Genomic DNA, 15,368 nt, shown 5'->3' on the forward strand with positions numbered 1-15,368 from the left:
CACGACCGTTACTGTTTTTTTGGAGCATTTCCATTGAGCACCAACCTGACACCTGGAACTGCCAAACTCCACGGATTGCACTTTTAAGCTAACATCCTCATAAGATCGCCAAACAGAAAACAATGGTGGCCAAAACCTTCCTCTCTGTGTGTGAGTTGACTACTTTACGCTGTGATGAATCTCTGAACCAATCAGTGTCTGCGTTGTGCCGACGTCACATTTTCAGACCATGGCTGCTTTTTTTGGAACCTCAACAAAGGAGGTACTAAAAAAAAAAGTAGCACCAAGTACCACGGAGGGCAAGGCAAGGCAAGGCAAATTTATTTGTATAGCGCATTTCATACACAAGGCAACTCAATGTGCTTTACATGATAAAACATTCAACTGTTTAAAATCAATAAGAACATTTAAAATCATCAGTTAAATCAATTCAAATCATCAACAAACACATTAAATCAACAACATGACCAAAAAGCTCCCTCTCAATCATATGCAGTAGAGAAAAAAGAGAGAGAGTAGAGAGGGTAGAGAGTATACCCCCAGTGGAAACGCGCCATTAGATCAGCTGACCAGTGACTGCTCACGGCGCCAGACAGCAAAAAAAAAAGCTCATAAGAGACTTGCGGGTTCGACGCTGTGGAGTGCACTGCCACTTCATATCAGAGAGGCTTCATCTCTGCCTGTCTTTAAGTCTGTTGTAAAAACACACCTTTTTACTTTGGCGTATGGTTTTTAAATTGCATTGATTTTATGTACGTTGTCATTTTATATCTTTGTTTTGTTTATGTTGTTTGTCTTACAGTGTATGCACTTTATATTATCTGTTGTCACTTTGTACAGCACTTTGCCCCCCCTTCCTGGGTTTTAAAGTGCTTTATAAATGAAGTTGGAATAGATTGGATTGGATTTGTACGCTGGGATTGGTCAAATAGAAATGTTTCATAAATCACTCGTTGGTCCTGTCATACGACCAAATTTGAACTCAGATTTGTACCCGTTTTCACACAAGGTTGATAAATGAGGGCCCATGTGTTAGTTATTATTAATGCTTATTTCATAGTTTAGCATTAGATCCCATGAGCGTATGCGTTTGTTTTCCAGGTGCAGTGAGCGTTCCTCCTGAACACCCTGCAGGGTCTCCTCCATGTTCTCTGATGTGTGCTGAGGCACAGCTTTGTACTGTTGGAGGCTGCCTGTGAGGACCATGTGGAAAGAAGATTCTCTGCATAGGTCAGTACCTTTAGTTCAGCCTGTTTAAAACTCCATCCATCCCCTCACTTCTACAGATGTTTGTTCTCTCTCCACGTTACTGTATCTATATTTCACCTCATATTTACATTCACTCGCTCAAAAAAGCCTTTCTCCTCCGCTGCGTTAATCTTCTTCTCCAATAGTTCCTAAAGGACTGCAGTGTCTTCATCCTGTTAATAAGTAAGGAGCAAACAAAACATGTTCCTTTATTTATTGACAGTGTTTTGTACGACCTAGAAAAGAGAATTCCTACATCCATCACTTTTAATGACCTCATTTCTTAATAACCATGTCAAAGCACTAACTTATTCCAAATGTCTTATTTATTTCCATTCTTTGTTGTGTATTTATATGTTAAACATTAGGGATGTAACGATTCACTCAACTCCCGATACGATTCGATTCACGATACTGGGTTCACGATACGATTCTCTCACGATTTATTTTACAAAATGGGACTGTATATAAATGACTGAAAAATATTCCTTTATTTTTTTTGGGAAAATACTATACTATTTTTCATTGTCAAAATAATCCCTTGATAAACTATTCAAAACAATGCAATTTAACTAAAAATAAATCTTGAATGAAATAAATAAAGGAATAATACAAATGAAGAAGAAGCTTATTATTTAAATTCTGGTTCTATAGTAAACAATACAAAACTGCATAATAGTTCTTTTTCTTTTTAAAAGTGCAACTGAAAATGTATTTTGTGCCTTAACAATTGGACTTAAAAAACAAAAAAACAAGTCATTTTACTGTATTTAGGTCAGATATTTGTTTGAACCAGCAGAGGGCGCTGGTAACCCAGTGGTCGGTTGGCATGCAGATATTTTGCAGTGAAGAAGAGATGCTATGCTAGCAGACAGAGCTAATAGAAAAACGTGACTTTTACAGATATTCACGTAATATTACAGATATTATTTCGGTGCTAAAGGGGTAATGAATCATTTATGAATATGTTTAAGAGTAGAAGATGGCCAGAAAGAAAGTATTAGCATATTTCACTCGCCGCCAACACTTCTGGGTAGCACCCTCTGCTGGTTAAAAAAAGTACTGCGATTCAATTTTCACAGCATCGATGTGAATCGATATACCTATGAATCGATTTTGAACTGCCTTACGATTAATCGTTACATCCCTATTAAACATGCATTTATGTACAAATGAGCTGGAAGTGTTTTTCCAGTGACTTTCTGCTTCTGCATATGCTCAATACATAACTCCCAGGATAAGATGATTTTATTCTATTTGTTACTCGTCAATGGTGTTTGGAATAACAGCGTTTAAAATAACGGCGTTCGGTAACAGCGGTTTTTTTCTTCAGTAACGGGGTAATATAACTAATTACTTTTTACACCGTTACAACGCCGTTATCGTTACTGAACGTTAAATACGGTGCGTTACATGCATTGATTGAATAAACTGTGATCTGAAAACATCCCTGGCTTCATACGCAGCTGTAGTGAGGAGGTGGGTTAAAAACAAGGTGAGCGATCATGATTGGCTAAGGCGGCGTCATGTGTCATGGTAGCCAATCAGAGCCAGTGTTTTTACACATGTGCCAGCACACACACTACACACACACACACACACACACACTACAGATTTGATGAATCAGCAGAGATGGAGAGCGTGGAGCAATCTGATTAAAAGTTGTCATTTTTAAGGTGACGATACAAACACTACTTTAAATTAATTGTGGTCAAAGACAAGAACGTACATGTGAAGTGTTCATTATATCCAGGAGTGAAGACTTTGTCCACATCTGTTGTAAGCAACTCAAATTTAATGAAGCACCTCACGATACACGCATCTAAAAAATCTGAATTCTTTGACATATAGCAACATTTTTTTTTTTTTTATCACTAATGCAAATAGTTACTTTCCTTGGTAATGAGTTACTTTTATTATAGAGTAATTCAGTGACTAACTCTGTTACTTTTTAGAACAAGTAGTGAGTAACTTTAACTAATTACTTTTTAAAGTAACATTCCCAACACTGTTCATCACACATGATAACCAGTGGTTGACGGTAACTAAACCTAACTATTGTACTTAGTTACTCTTTTTCACAATCTGTACTTTATTTAAGAATTATTTTTAGGGAATTCTTATCATGATCACTCCTCTACATCTAAAAGACAAATGCTGTCATCAGGAATTTTTCCCAGCGTAGGGAATGGTTTAGTGCAGCATCGCCCCCAGAACATTTGGAAATTTCTAACCCTCTGAGATACTATTTCCTGCATTTTCAAGCCAAATTTTGTGAAGTAAAGCTTATAATAAGAGCATTTTCACACTCTGGAACTGTGCATGGGCGTCCTCGGGGGTCACGGGTCGAGAGGGGTAAAAACTTCAACAAGCTCATTCGCTCTGTTGATGTTTCCAACCTAACAGCGTTTGTAATTTTAATCCAATGATCTTTAGTGTTTTAATAGTATTTACATTATTAATATTACACATATTCAGACTCGAGGAGGGACCAGAGTTTTCCGCTGATGCCACTTACGGCTGATCCGAGCACGTTGTAAAACCGATGGAAGCAGCTCAGCAGCAGTATTGAAGCAAAGGCAGCCCCCTCACTTCCACACAGGTGACCCCTGGTGGACGAAAACACCAACTACCTGGGTCTCCAGCGGAACAAAAATGATGCACATATCCAAGCACTGTGTAAAACTGATGAGAGAAGCAGTATTAAAGCGACCTCTGCTTTTAACGTATGATTGTTGTGCACTTTCTGTATTTACCTTTATTGTTGTTCCTTTTTTGACTCGTGTAGTTGTTTTACAAAGTGTGGAGTGTCTTTGAGTTTCTGAAAAGCGCTTATAAATAACATTTTATTATTATTATTGATGTGAAAAACGAGATTTCTGAGTGTGAAAAGAACAGTATAAGTTTTCACTTTAAAAAGGTAAATTTAGGAGGTCCAACATTCACTAACCAGGTCCATGATTATTTTTATTAAGCTATTATTTTAATTCAATTTACAAATTTGAAGTAAGGGCACAAGATGGACTCTAAACAGCTCGTGTGCAGCATTAGCTTTATTCAGCTAACTGGGCATTTCTACCATGGAAACCGATCCCACGTTTCCACAAAAAAATCTGTCAAGGAACCAGTGCTCCAATGGGAAAAATAATCTAAATCTCCGTCAGACACTGTCAGACATGGTGAGTTTCCCCTTTTGATCTTTGACCTCATGCACGAGAACTGAACGAAAGCTAGGTTTCTGAGTGTGTGTGAAAAAGCTTATTGGTGAAGGTGATGATGAATGTAGTTAGAGCGTTACTCATGCTTGTTATAGGTCCTCCACTAATAAATACTCACAAACACTATATAGACAAGAAATAAGTTTGGATTCAAGAGACTTGACCTCGTTGTCGACCAATGAGCATCATGTGTTTCACGTAAACACGGGCCTAATTTACACTGGTTTTCCTCGAAATAGAGCAGCAAAGGAGAAGCCGCCCACGTCTTGGGACAAAACAAGCGTGTCGATTACATCCTCTGACACATTACCAGGGCGGGCGACTTGGTATAAACAGAGATGCACAAATGGGTGTAAATTACTGTACATTGTTCTCCATTCTCTGAGCTGTTCCTGCTCCAAGAGCAAAGGCCATATATATATATATATATATATATATATATATATATATATATATATTTTTTTTTTTTTTTTTTTATTTTTTATTTAAATGAGGTATTACGTGGAACCTGCAGTAATTTTGCAGGTAAAACAACCCATGCACACCTGGATGTCCATTTTGTGTCCATGTATGACAACAGTACCAATTTAAAAAAGAAAAAAAACAACAGAAAAGCCCCCCTACGTTGGTTGAAAAATCCAGTCTCTCCTCGTGAGGGTGTCTCACAGCTGAAGCAGTGCCACGGACCGTCTTACCGTAAATGCTCACGCTGTGCGTGCGTGAACACCGTAGGACCACTGTAAAATAGACGGACTGTACTGACCACGTTAGTCCATCCAGCTCCTGGTCCATCACATCGTCGTCTTTTCTTTTTGCTGAGATTTGTGAGTGTCTCTCCACTTCCGGATTTTTCTTCTTTGTCTGTTTTAATGGTGATGCTTCAGAGACCCCGCCGTGTTGTGTATGAACGTACAGTGTGAGCAGTCAGATTGTGTCGGAGTGTCGGTCCGTACGGTGTGAGAACATGAATCGTGAGCTGTGCACATTCAGGCTCTGAGCTGGAGCTGAGAACAACGCTTGAAAGAATCGCACAGTGTATCCCAGCCTTTAGTTACACCTACAGAACATGTATTTTTATGATTATAAAACAGTGATTACAGATGAGTTAGTTTAGTCTTTATTCATTCAACTTTGAGCCGATTGAACAGGTCTTTGATTATTGCATGAATATTGTTAATTTATTGGATTTTATTAAATTATTAAATTCCAGATTTGATGACTATCATTACTGTTAGTACCATACGTTTACCTCCGTCATATATTAAGTGCTTTAGAGTAAGGCTGTCTGTACTTTAACTCAATAATGAAGTTAAGAAATGTGTTCACCTTTGATCTTCACTAAATAATTTGTCAAAGAACTGCTCATTTTACATCTTTCCATGGAGCTAATGTACAGTAGTGAGTGCATCACAGTTTATTATCGATGGATGAGGAAAATGTGCATGTAAAAATGTGTCACATAATGTTAAAATCTAAATTGACAAACACCCCCTGCGATGAGTTCAAGCACCCCTGGTTGGGAACCAGAATAACAGTGTAGGTGCACAGGCTGTCACTCTTCTTCACTCTGATCATAAACCAGATGTAAACGATGCTGAACGCGCTCCAGGCTGAGGAACATCTGCACCTGGCCCAGGTTTCAGTGACAGTGATAAATATTCAGCAGCGGAGCTGTTGTGGAGTCATTACTCAGTGTGAGCAGATCTAACCCTCATACATCTTTATAGACATCAGTGCACAAAGAGCTGCTGCACGTTCACCCCAACGAACAACAACGTTCAACTTATTGATTGGAGGAGTTTTCAGGTCGTTTTTCTGTGGATTTCACCAGTAATTCTTTGATTTGTTTTTGCCCACAAACACTGTGGTCCAACACAATCCCTTTAAAGCCCAACAGGATCAACAATATCCTCCCCTCATGTTGACACTTCAAGTGGATTGGTAAATTAAATTTTCCATCTGTTAGAAAATGAACCAATGGAGTCATTGACGGACGGTAAAAGGCTGTGATTTATAATAATAATAATAATAATAATAACTAGAACTGAAAGCAGTTATGAAAGGGGCCCAAGCCTTCCCACGCGACTTAGCCCCCAGGTTTCGCGGAGCCCATGGTAGTACGTCACAATGGATGACTGGCTTGTGGCGAGCGTCAGGACACAGGCCAACGTGCCGTTTGCTGTGAACAGGTGGATTTGAAGTTTTAGAAGATGTGATTTAAAATGTGAAAGTTACAGGCAAAAATGTGTTTGCACCCAATATAGTGGCGCACATTTTGGTATGGGTGATCTGTGTACCCTGTAAATTTCACAGTCCTCTACATAATAATTCAGCTGAAATAAAAGTTTGTTTGTTTGTATGTTATGTTGTAATAAGCCACACCCACTTTGACCAATCGCAATTAACTTTGAAATACGGCCCCAGGAGCAACCCAAGGTCATACCCACCAAATTTGGTTAAAATTGGTTGTGCCATTTATGAGATATACATTTCCCATATTTACAGCACCCCATAGTGGGGTAAATTATAAACATTTTGCTCATACCCCCACAGTCACATGCCAACCAAGGATCTCAGATTTAGTGTAGTTAGCATTTATTTTGACAGAGATATGCAACAGTTTGCGTTTTTATAGCTAGCTAGAAACCTTTACTCGTTAATAATTTGCCCATATTTTACCCAAACCAAATTATTTGATCAACTTTAGATCAAGTTCTACTGAAGACTCTACGTGCCAAGTTTTACGCTAATTGGATGAAACCCCAACGAGAAGTTTGAAAAAGTAGGTTTTCCAGTTTTTGCAAAAATCCAGGCGGAAATGGGCGTGGCCTAGCCCAGGATATTCATTGCTGTTCAGGGAGTCTGTGGATATGAAGGTTTTGAATGTGCAACATACGGTGTAGGAGTTATAGGCCAAAACGTGTTGACCTTGGTTATAGCGCCACCTGCTGGCAGACATATGTGAATTTTTGCGTCCGAGGTACACAAAGGGTCCTGGACACAGCCTCCAAAGGGCACCGCCCTCCCTTGCACGGTTTAACCTGAAGCACCATTCTTACTGGGGGAAACATAGTAGATATAATAAAAACCCAAGCGATTACAATAGGGTTCCTCACACCGTTGGTCCTAGGATCCGCGTATGCTTACATACGCGGTTCCCTGGCCCGGCGGGCTTGGCCCCCTAAAAATAATAATTGCAGCCAGGCAAAATTAGGCAATTCTTATCAAATGGAAACAGATTTGTTTTAAGAGCTTTTATATCAAAGTAGTTGCTTTAAATGATCAGCTCATTTACACACTGACGGGACCTAAAGGAGGGCGACCAATGGGAGAACCTTCGAGTTCAGTGCCTGGCCCAAAGGCACTTGGACACATGCCCAGGTTTGGATATTTCTTTACCAAAAGTCTTGTCAAGTTTATTTATAATCAATCAATGATATGTTGTGGGCCTATCATTGAAACACCAGTGAAGGAGGGCACCCACCTGATGACCCTAATGAAGCCTACAACCCATCCCACCCCCTGATTCCCCTAAACCAGACCTACCACCACTACAGCGATTAAACCATTCAATCACTGCACCGTCACCACTTATACCTCAGGTATTGTGTGATTGTTTCTTCTAGTCCTAAAACAGAACTGAACTATAGCACCTTTATACATATACAAGACAATTCAAAGTGCTTTACACAAAACAAACATCATAGTAGTGCTAACACATCTTAACATTACATTTAAAAAATGAGGACAAATCAAAACACGTAAAACAATATAAATCAATAAAACAGGATTGTTTATTTAAACGCAGGGTCCAATATTAATCTCTTTAACCCTAAATTAAAAATGCTGAGAGTTTGGGCGGAACTGCAGCTTTTTAGGAGTTGGTTCCACAGATGAGGAACATAGAAACTAAACGCTGGGAACATGAAGCTGGTTTGTCCCATATGACCTGAGACCTCTGGGGGGGGGGGGTCTGGGATATAATTTGGTCCTGTACCATGTCGTGCTTTATATATGAAGGTAGATATGTTGCAAAATGTGAGAGCTTGTAGGATGTGAGCTTGTGTATAAAAAGTCCACACACGTGAAATAATTTAAATGTCACAAATGTTAGGAAAAAAATGTAGAGACTGATATTTACACATGAAATTACAGCTGCAAACTTGTAATCCAACATTTATTCACATGTTATTTAATTACCTCCGTAAATGATGGTTTACAACCACAACGTCTCCAATCTACCGCTACACATGCACAAACTACTTTTCTCGTGTGAATCTGCACTGCTTGAGTTCTGCAACACATTTTGAGAAACGTCTGTAGCAAAACTGATTCATGCTCGTAGAAATGGCCCCTCCCCTCCCTGCTCCCCCGTGTGTGGGATTGACCAATCAGAAGCAAGGATTTGGAGACAGTGGGCTTTGTCGTTTTAGCGCAGCAGCCAGTGATGTGACCGAAACAAAGTCATTTTTCGTCACTGTGTAGGAGGATAAGGGTAGTTAATAATGGGTTATATGAATGAGAAAATTAATTTTGATTATTAATATTAGCTCAACGAATTACTGGGTGCCACCTCTTAAAAAGAGGAAACATGTCTAAGTTTTACTTTAGACTAAACAAAGTATTAAATCAGGGAAGTGAATTCTAACAGCACCATTCTAATCTACACCATCATCACAGCTTTAATGAATCAGAGGAATCCAAGATTACGTTTAACCTTTTATTCACAATTCAACTATTAACACGGTCAAACATCAAGTGAAATGGGATAATTAAATCATGATGAAATGCATGTCTAAGCTAATAAAGGTAAGGATTACATGTGGTAAAGTGGATCACTATTCTAAACTAATCTAGACTAACTATTGTAAAATCAAAGAATAGAATCATAAAGCAAGCTCATAAAACAAAGAGGGAAGACAGACAGGGGCGACGGACAAACATACAGTATATGTGTTGGATTGTGAGTGGAGTGTAAGTATGAGTGTTTGAATGAGAATATATTGTAGTTTAAGTGAGTCAGTTCTGCTGGTCCATTGTTCACTGGTCCATACCTTGAGATGCGGTCTGGTTGGACCTGGAGACGTTCTGGGTTTGCAGGAACAACGTCCGTGTGGCAGTATAGCTGCGCTGGCGTGAGTTCTGTTTCGTTAAACAGCAGGGTTTCTATTGGCCGATCCACAACCCCTTCGGGGATGATCGCAGCCGGTTTCAGACTAAGAAGGTTTGGTCCACGATTCAGATGTTGGACAATTCAGGCACGCTCTTTTGCGTCTTAGGCTTTCGCTGCGAGCAAGGTTCTTAAAAAGTCTAACTGATGCAACTACAAATAAAAGAAAAGACTGGAAACATGAGGGAACACGTGTAAGCGTGAACGCCCGCGTCCAAAACTGAAGTTTCTGGAGCGCGTCTTTTTTTTAAAAGGAGACGCCTTTTGGAGGAGGTGTCTTGGTTGATCATTGTGAGATCATATCGGTGATTGGTCAATGTCTCTGCTTTCAGCTTGTGGGTGTGTCTCAATTGTGGGCGTGGAGTGGAATGACAGACAACATAGGGAGTTCCTAAACATAGAAGAATGCCTAATAATTAATTCCACATATTTCAAAACATCTTTTCAACATCATATCTCAATATATCATCTATTATGAAACAGTTAGATACCAGACACGGTTAAAAAAATAGCATAGTTAGTACTTTATAAACCTTAATGTCTAAATTCATGTTAAGGAATTTTCTTTACCATATCGTTAACTCTCAGTACCTTGAACTAAGCTTTGTGATGTTTTCTAGTATTTCAAGCACTTTTTAAATGATAAAACATTTTAAAATAGCATTCTGTTGGTTATAGAATTATATGAAAAGAGTGGCATAGGACTGACAATATTTGCAATTAGATTTCTGCAGGAACCATTCTAATAATCCTTTCTTTTGTGACTTTTCAAACAAGTACATGTTCTTTGTTCTCATTTGAGCGGGAAACAAAAAGCTGGTATTATTCCAACGTCCTGTGTGACCACTGGTTTGTGTTCTGGAGGTGACAAAATCTGCAGGGGGTCGGAGCCCAGAGTTTGAAAACTTAGCATGTAGACGTTGACTGATTGTTTCCTTTTGATCGTAATGTAACAGAGAGGTGATGAAAGGAGCGAAACTGTTCTTGGATTTTCCTGTGCCTTTGTTCAGACAGGAATTGGGACACAGTGGGAGGCAGCACCTCTGACTTCATTGACTGGTGAAATTAGTGTCCGAGGTCAGAGTTCAACTTTGAGGATTTGGTTCTCTACAACTGTAAAGGCAGGATGCTGAAATTTGCCTCCACACATTGTTAGAAAAAGGTTGTTAGAGTCATTTATGAACAAAAATAGTCATGGAGAGTGATTCTCCATGTTTATATTTAGGTTCACGCTATGTGGAGAGGAGGCTCGAGAGCTGATGCAGTGGCCAAGCGGTTAATGTACTTTACAAAATCTTCATTTTTATGAGACAGTTCACGTACATGTTCATTGTTTTATTGCTTCGTCACATGATACAGATTGTAGATATTGTAAAAAACATTAACCGCTTGGCCACTCATATATACCTTTATATTTATAAGCCCGTAGCAGTATTCTGTGATTGACTAGAAGCCCGTGTAAGGATTTGAGTCCTGGGGTTATGTGATCTACTTTCTCAGTGCTAGTGAGGACTCGGGCAGCAACGTTCTGAACTAACTACAGCTTTTTTATTGATTGAGTCACTAGTGCTACACAGACACTTTGATTAGTAACTAGCTTCACAACATCAACATGTGCCACTTTTCTCTGTTGTGTGAGGTGATCCCGTAGCGTGGCTGTTTCAGGGCTGCTCTGGGTTGCAGCACTCTGTGTTTAGGATGCACTCAGTAATCAGTTCATGTCACGTCGTTGTTGTAAAGAGCTTCATGAGAGGACGAGACACAGAGCGCCATTTGTGTAAATTACACTGGGAGCTGATTATGAGGTTCCAACAGTGAGATATGATGCTAAAGAGAAATAAATGCACTACTTTTTTTTTTACCAACAATCGTATAATTGAGGGAGTTTTATGAGGAGATGATGGCGTCTCCTCTGTTCCTCTGATGACCGTCATCACAGTTCATCAAACTCTCTGCTGTGTTTGTTTTAATGCTGCGGCTGCATTGTGAGAGTGTTTGTGCTCCGAGGCAGACAGTGGAGACGTAGTGAGAGCAGTGATTCTTAAAACTATTATTTTAAGGCAAAATAAGCTTAGAAAATCAAATATTATTGATGTAGGTCAGGGGTTCTGAGCCTTGGGGTCGCAAGACACTGGGAGGGAGTCGCCAGATGCCTTCAAGAAACTAAGAATATATATATATATATTTTCATTAACAATTTCAGCCCATTTTTGCTTATTTTTACCCTCTTTCTGCAACTGCACCAAACTTTTCATATTTTAACCTATTTTCATCCCTTTTTATTGCCATATTTTTGCTCTTTTTAATGAATTTTTGTTACATTGCTCACATTTTTGCCACTTCATCACATTTTAATGCCTTTTCTGCGCATTTTTTCTCACTTTCAGGACATTTTCAGCACTTATAATTATAAACCCTTTCCACCACTTTTCCACCTACGGTCATGTGTGTTGACCCATTATTGTCACTTTTAAATTCTTTTCACCATATTTCATGCTTATTTTTGCCAATTAACTACATTCATCATTTGTCATGTTTAAACTATTTGTTCAAATATTGACACGTGGTTTTTAAAATCCCATTTCACCACCTTTTCTGCCATTTTTGGTCACTTTTAACCCATTTTATTTCTGATTAAAACAATGATTTCCATCTTTAAGATGACTATATACTATGGCGCAGATATTACTAAACGTTCCTGTATAACAGTGGATATTATTCAGATGAATAAATAAATGTGATTATCACAGATTCATAGAACAATGGACCATCATTTTACTTATTTTATGGATGGACCCCAAAAATCTCTCCCCTTTATTCCTCCTTATAGATGGTCCTGTCTCCACATGACTGTTCTTCAATGTTCATGTCTGTGTTCAACCACCTTCAGCTACAGTGGGGGTCCCCACTCTATGGGACCTTTATTTTTGGGGGTCGTGGCCTGAAAAGGTTGAGAACCACTGGTATAAAGTAGGTGATGATGTCCTAAATAAAAAAAAAAAAATTAAAAAATCAATGTATTGTAAATGAAGTCTGTTTTTGTTGAGAAAGTCCAGATAAATGATAGAATGTGATTAGGGTGTGTGAAGAACTGTTGGTTTCTTTGAGTTTCACACATTGTTGAATGAGCATAGAGAATCAGTGAGTGTAATACTGCTGCCTGTGGCCCAGGGGAAGGCTTGTCTAGCACAGTAATGAATAGCAGGGGAGACAACCCTGTGAGCTTCATGTGAGCCCACATTATGGATTTCTATTGTGTTAGCTTAAGGCATATGGAGTGGCTAATTGGTGGAAAGATGCTAAATCTGAGCTCGTGTCAGCGGAGCAAGCCAACAAAAGTGCACACTGTACATTTTTGTTTGTCCTGGCCTCATTTTGTCTCCAAGTATTTTAGCGAAATCTTCTGAGTTCATTGTTGCTCTGTGTTTCCCCTCGTGGGGACGGGCTGACCCTAAAACGTTTGATAGTCTTATGTGAAATGCTCAGGATTCACCGAGCTGCAGGGAGGAGATAAGAGAGGACGGAGCTCATGTGGCACACAAACGCACACACATCTCACCAAGGGAAGTTTCACTGTTTTCATTCTTTGTCTAAACATGTTCTAATGAGACACTACATTTAAGACTAAAGTGACAGGACAGCGTAGTCTGGAATTCATCCTAATCTCTTTGTATTATTCAATGTTTCATTAGTCTGGAAGCCTTCACAAGACGTTTGAGTTCTGGGGGCGGGACTAATGTACTTATTAACTGACTTTTGTTTATGTATGTGATAATTTCATGGTCATGACCAATTATTGTACACCTCACGCATGGTCGCACCAAACATGTATAATATATTTCACTTTAACCCCCATGAGTGAACGTTTCAGAGCTTCTTGAGTCTATAAGCCATGATTATGAAACTTTTCTAGTTACATCAATACTGTAGCTTTATTTAGTGGTGAGTAACATCACATTAGTGGTTAGCTAGCCTAGCTCATTAGCAGAGAGAGTGAAAGGGGATGCTTGTACTATGTTTGTTGTAGAAGGAGCTGGTACTGGCTGAGGGACAGGAACTGCTTCTGTCAGGGCCACTGATTCAGATAAATATTTCATGTTCTGAATTTCAGGTGGAAGCTCAGCAATAGTCTTGTAAGATTACTCCAGCTGCCAGTAACTCCTGAAGGTGTCGTCTGACCGCTTCAAAATCATTGGGACGTATCGGTCTGCCATGATGTTTCAAGGGAGTCTCATCATGGAGCTTAATATTTGTCATATCAAGGTCATGGTGGGCAATGGGGAGATTACACACCAACATGGATAAGTGGGAGAAAATGGATTGATAACTCATTGGAAAAAACAAACATTTGTTCACACCAACATTTAATTAACAGTGAAACCATCTTTGATGCTGACTAACACCATCATTATTTAATTACTTCTTCTTCATTTTCTCCCACAGCACTTGTTCCTTTTTATCATCCATTTCTTTTCTTTTGTTTGTTCTTTCTTCTCATTAATCCAGTTGTTCTTTAGGGACAATGAACATAAAATCACTTCTGTGACAGCGTCCTAGACAACTGCCAAGTAGAAGCTGTGTGTGCTGCAGTGGAAACATAATAACCTCTAATCACCAATCCAAACTGGGGGGTGGGGGGGAGAATACTCGTGATTATCATTACTGATCTGAAATGTGATCACATATTTATTTTTATGATTTTTAAAAGTCACAATTATTACTTTCTTCAATTAAGCTTAACCTTTTTTACCCAATTCAGTTAAAATTCTGGACTGAACATTTTTCACTCTTCAAAAGGGGGAGCAACAGAAAAAAACCTTTGAGAACCAATGATTTCATCAAAACTTTTGACTTTATTGCTGACAGTCATACTTCCTCTAACTCTTAAAGGGATCCTCCACTTTTTTTTACAAATGTGGCCTAAAACCTTTGAAACGACCTTATTATTAGATCTACGTCTAACAAAACTCATTATTTTGCATCATATTTGTTTTATTATGGGACTACTGTACCATTTGAGAGGCTGTGCGTCGCCATGTTGAAATGATGTCATTGATGACGTAAATCGTCCCTTTTAGTCCATTGGGTTCTATCGGAGGTGAAGCATTCTGGATCATTTAGCAGCTTTTTCAGTCAAAATGACAACTTGTGCTGCTCTAGGTTGCTCTAAAAATGAATAAAAGTTAAAAAAAAAAAAGTCGATGTAAACCTCTTTTGTTTACCAAAATGTAATAAACAAAACCCGTGCCCCCCGGAAAAGTCTGTGACCGCAGGGAACGACAGTTCCAACTCTGCTGTTTGCTAGACGGCATTTTAATATTTCATTTTTGTCGACCTCAGCAGTCTGTTGTAAGAATCTTGGAAACGGCAGGTAAAAGAGAAACTGCCTGTACTTGGTAAAGTTGGTTGCATCCTCAGCTTTATAAATGTTGGCTGTTTTCAGTCCATGTGGAACATTTCCTTTAAGGAATGACAGGTTGGATGTATGAGTCAGTGGTTTCGTGATGGAGTCAGTAATCACTCTCAGTAGCTCTGCACCAACACAGGTCTTTTGTGTCAAGGCAAACTGCTTTCCCCTGCTAAAAACTCAATAAGGATCAGTCTAGAACAATTTGATTTGATGCCAAAGGTTCATCAACCCTTTGATTGTCTGTTACTGGATCCCACAAGACAAAACCACAACAAGGAAAAGCAATAACTAGTAAGGGTATAACGATTCATCCATTAGATTG

General features: G+C 39.0%; 1 protein-coding gene across 1 annotated transcript in view; it reads left to right on the forward strand.

Moving 5' to 3' along the window:
* Positions 1-15,368, forward strand: part of LOC114458298 (leucine-rich repeat and fibronectin type-III domain-containing protein 2-like) — a 214,028-nt gene that overhangs the window by 106,395 nt on the left and 92,265 nt on the right. Inside the window, exon 3 of the mRNA XM_028440694.1 lies at positions 1,102-1,230. The gene's annotated coding sequence lies outside the window, so the exon portion shown is untranslated. The remainder of the gene's footprint in view (positions 1-1,101; positions 1,231-15,368) is intronic.

The sequence above is a fragment of the Gouania willdenowi genome (assembly GCF_900634775.1).
Source record: "Gouania willdenowi chromosome 24 unlocalized genomic scaffold, fGouWil2.1 scaffold_320_arrow_ctg1, whole genome shotgun sequence".
NCBI classification, from domain to species: Eukaryota; Metazoa; Chordata; class Actinopteri; order Blenniiformes; family Gobiesocidae; genus Gouania; species Gouania willdenowi.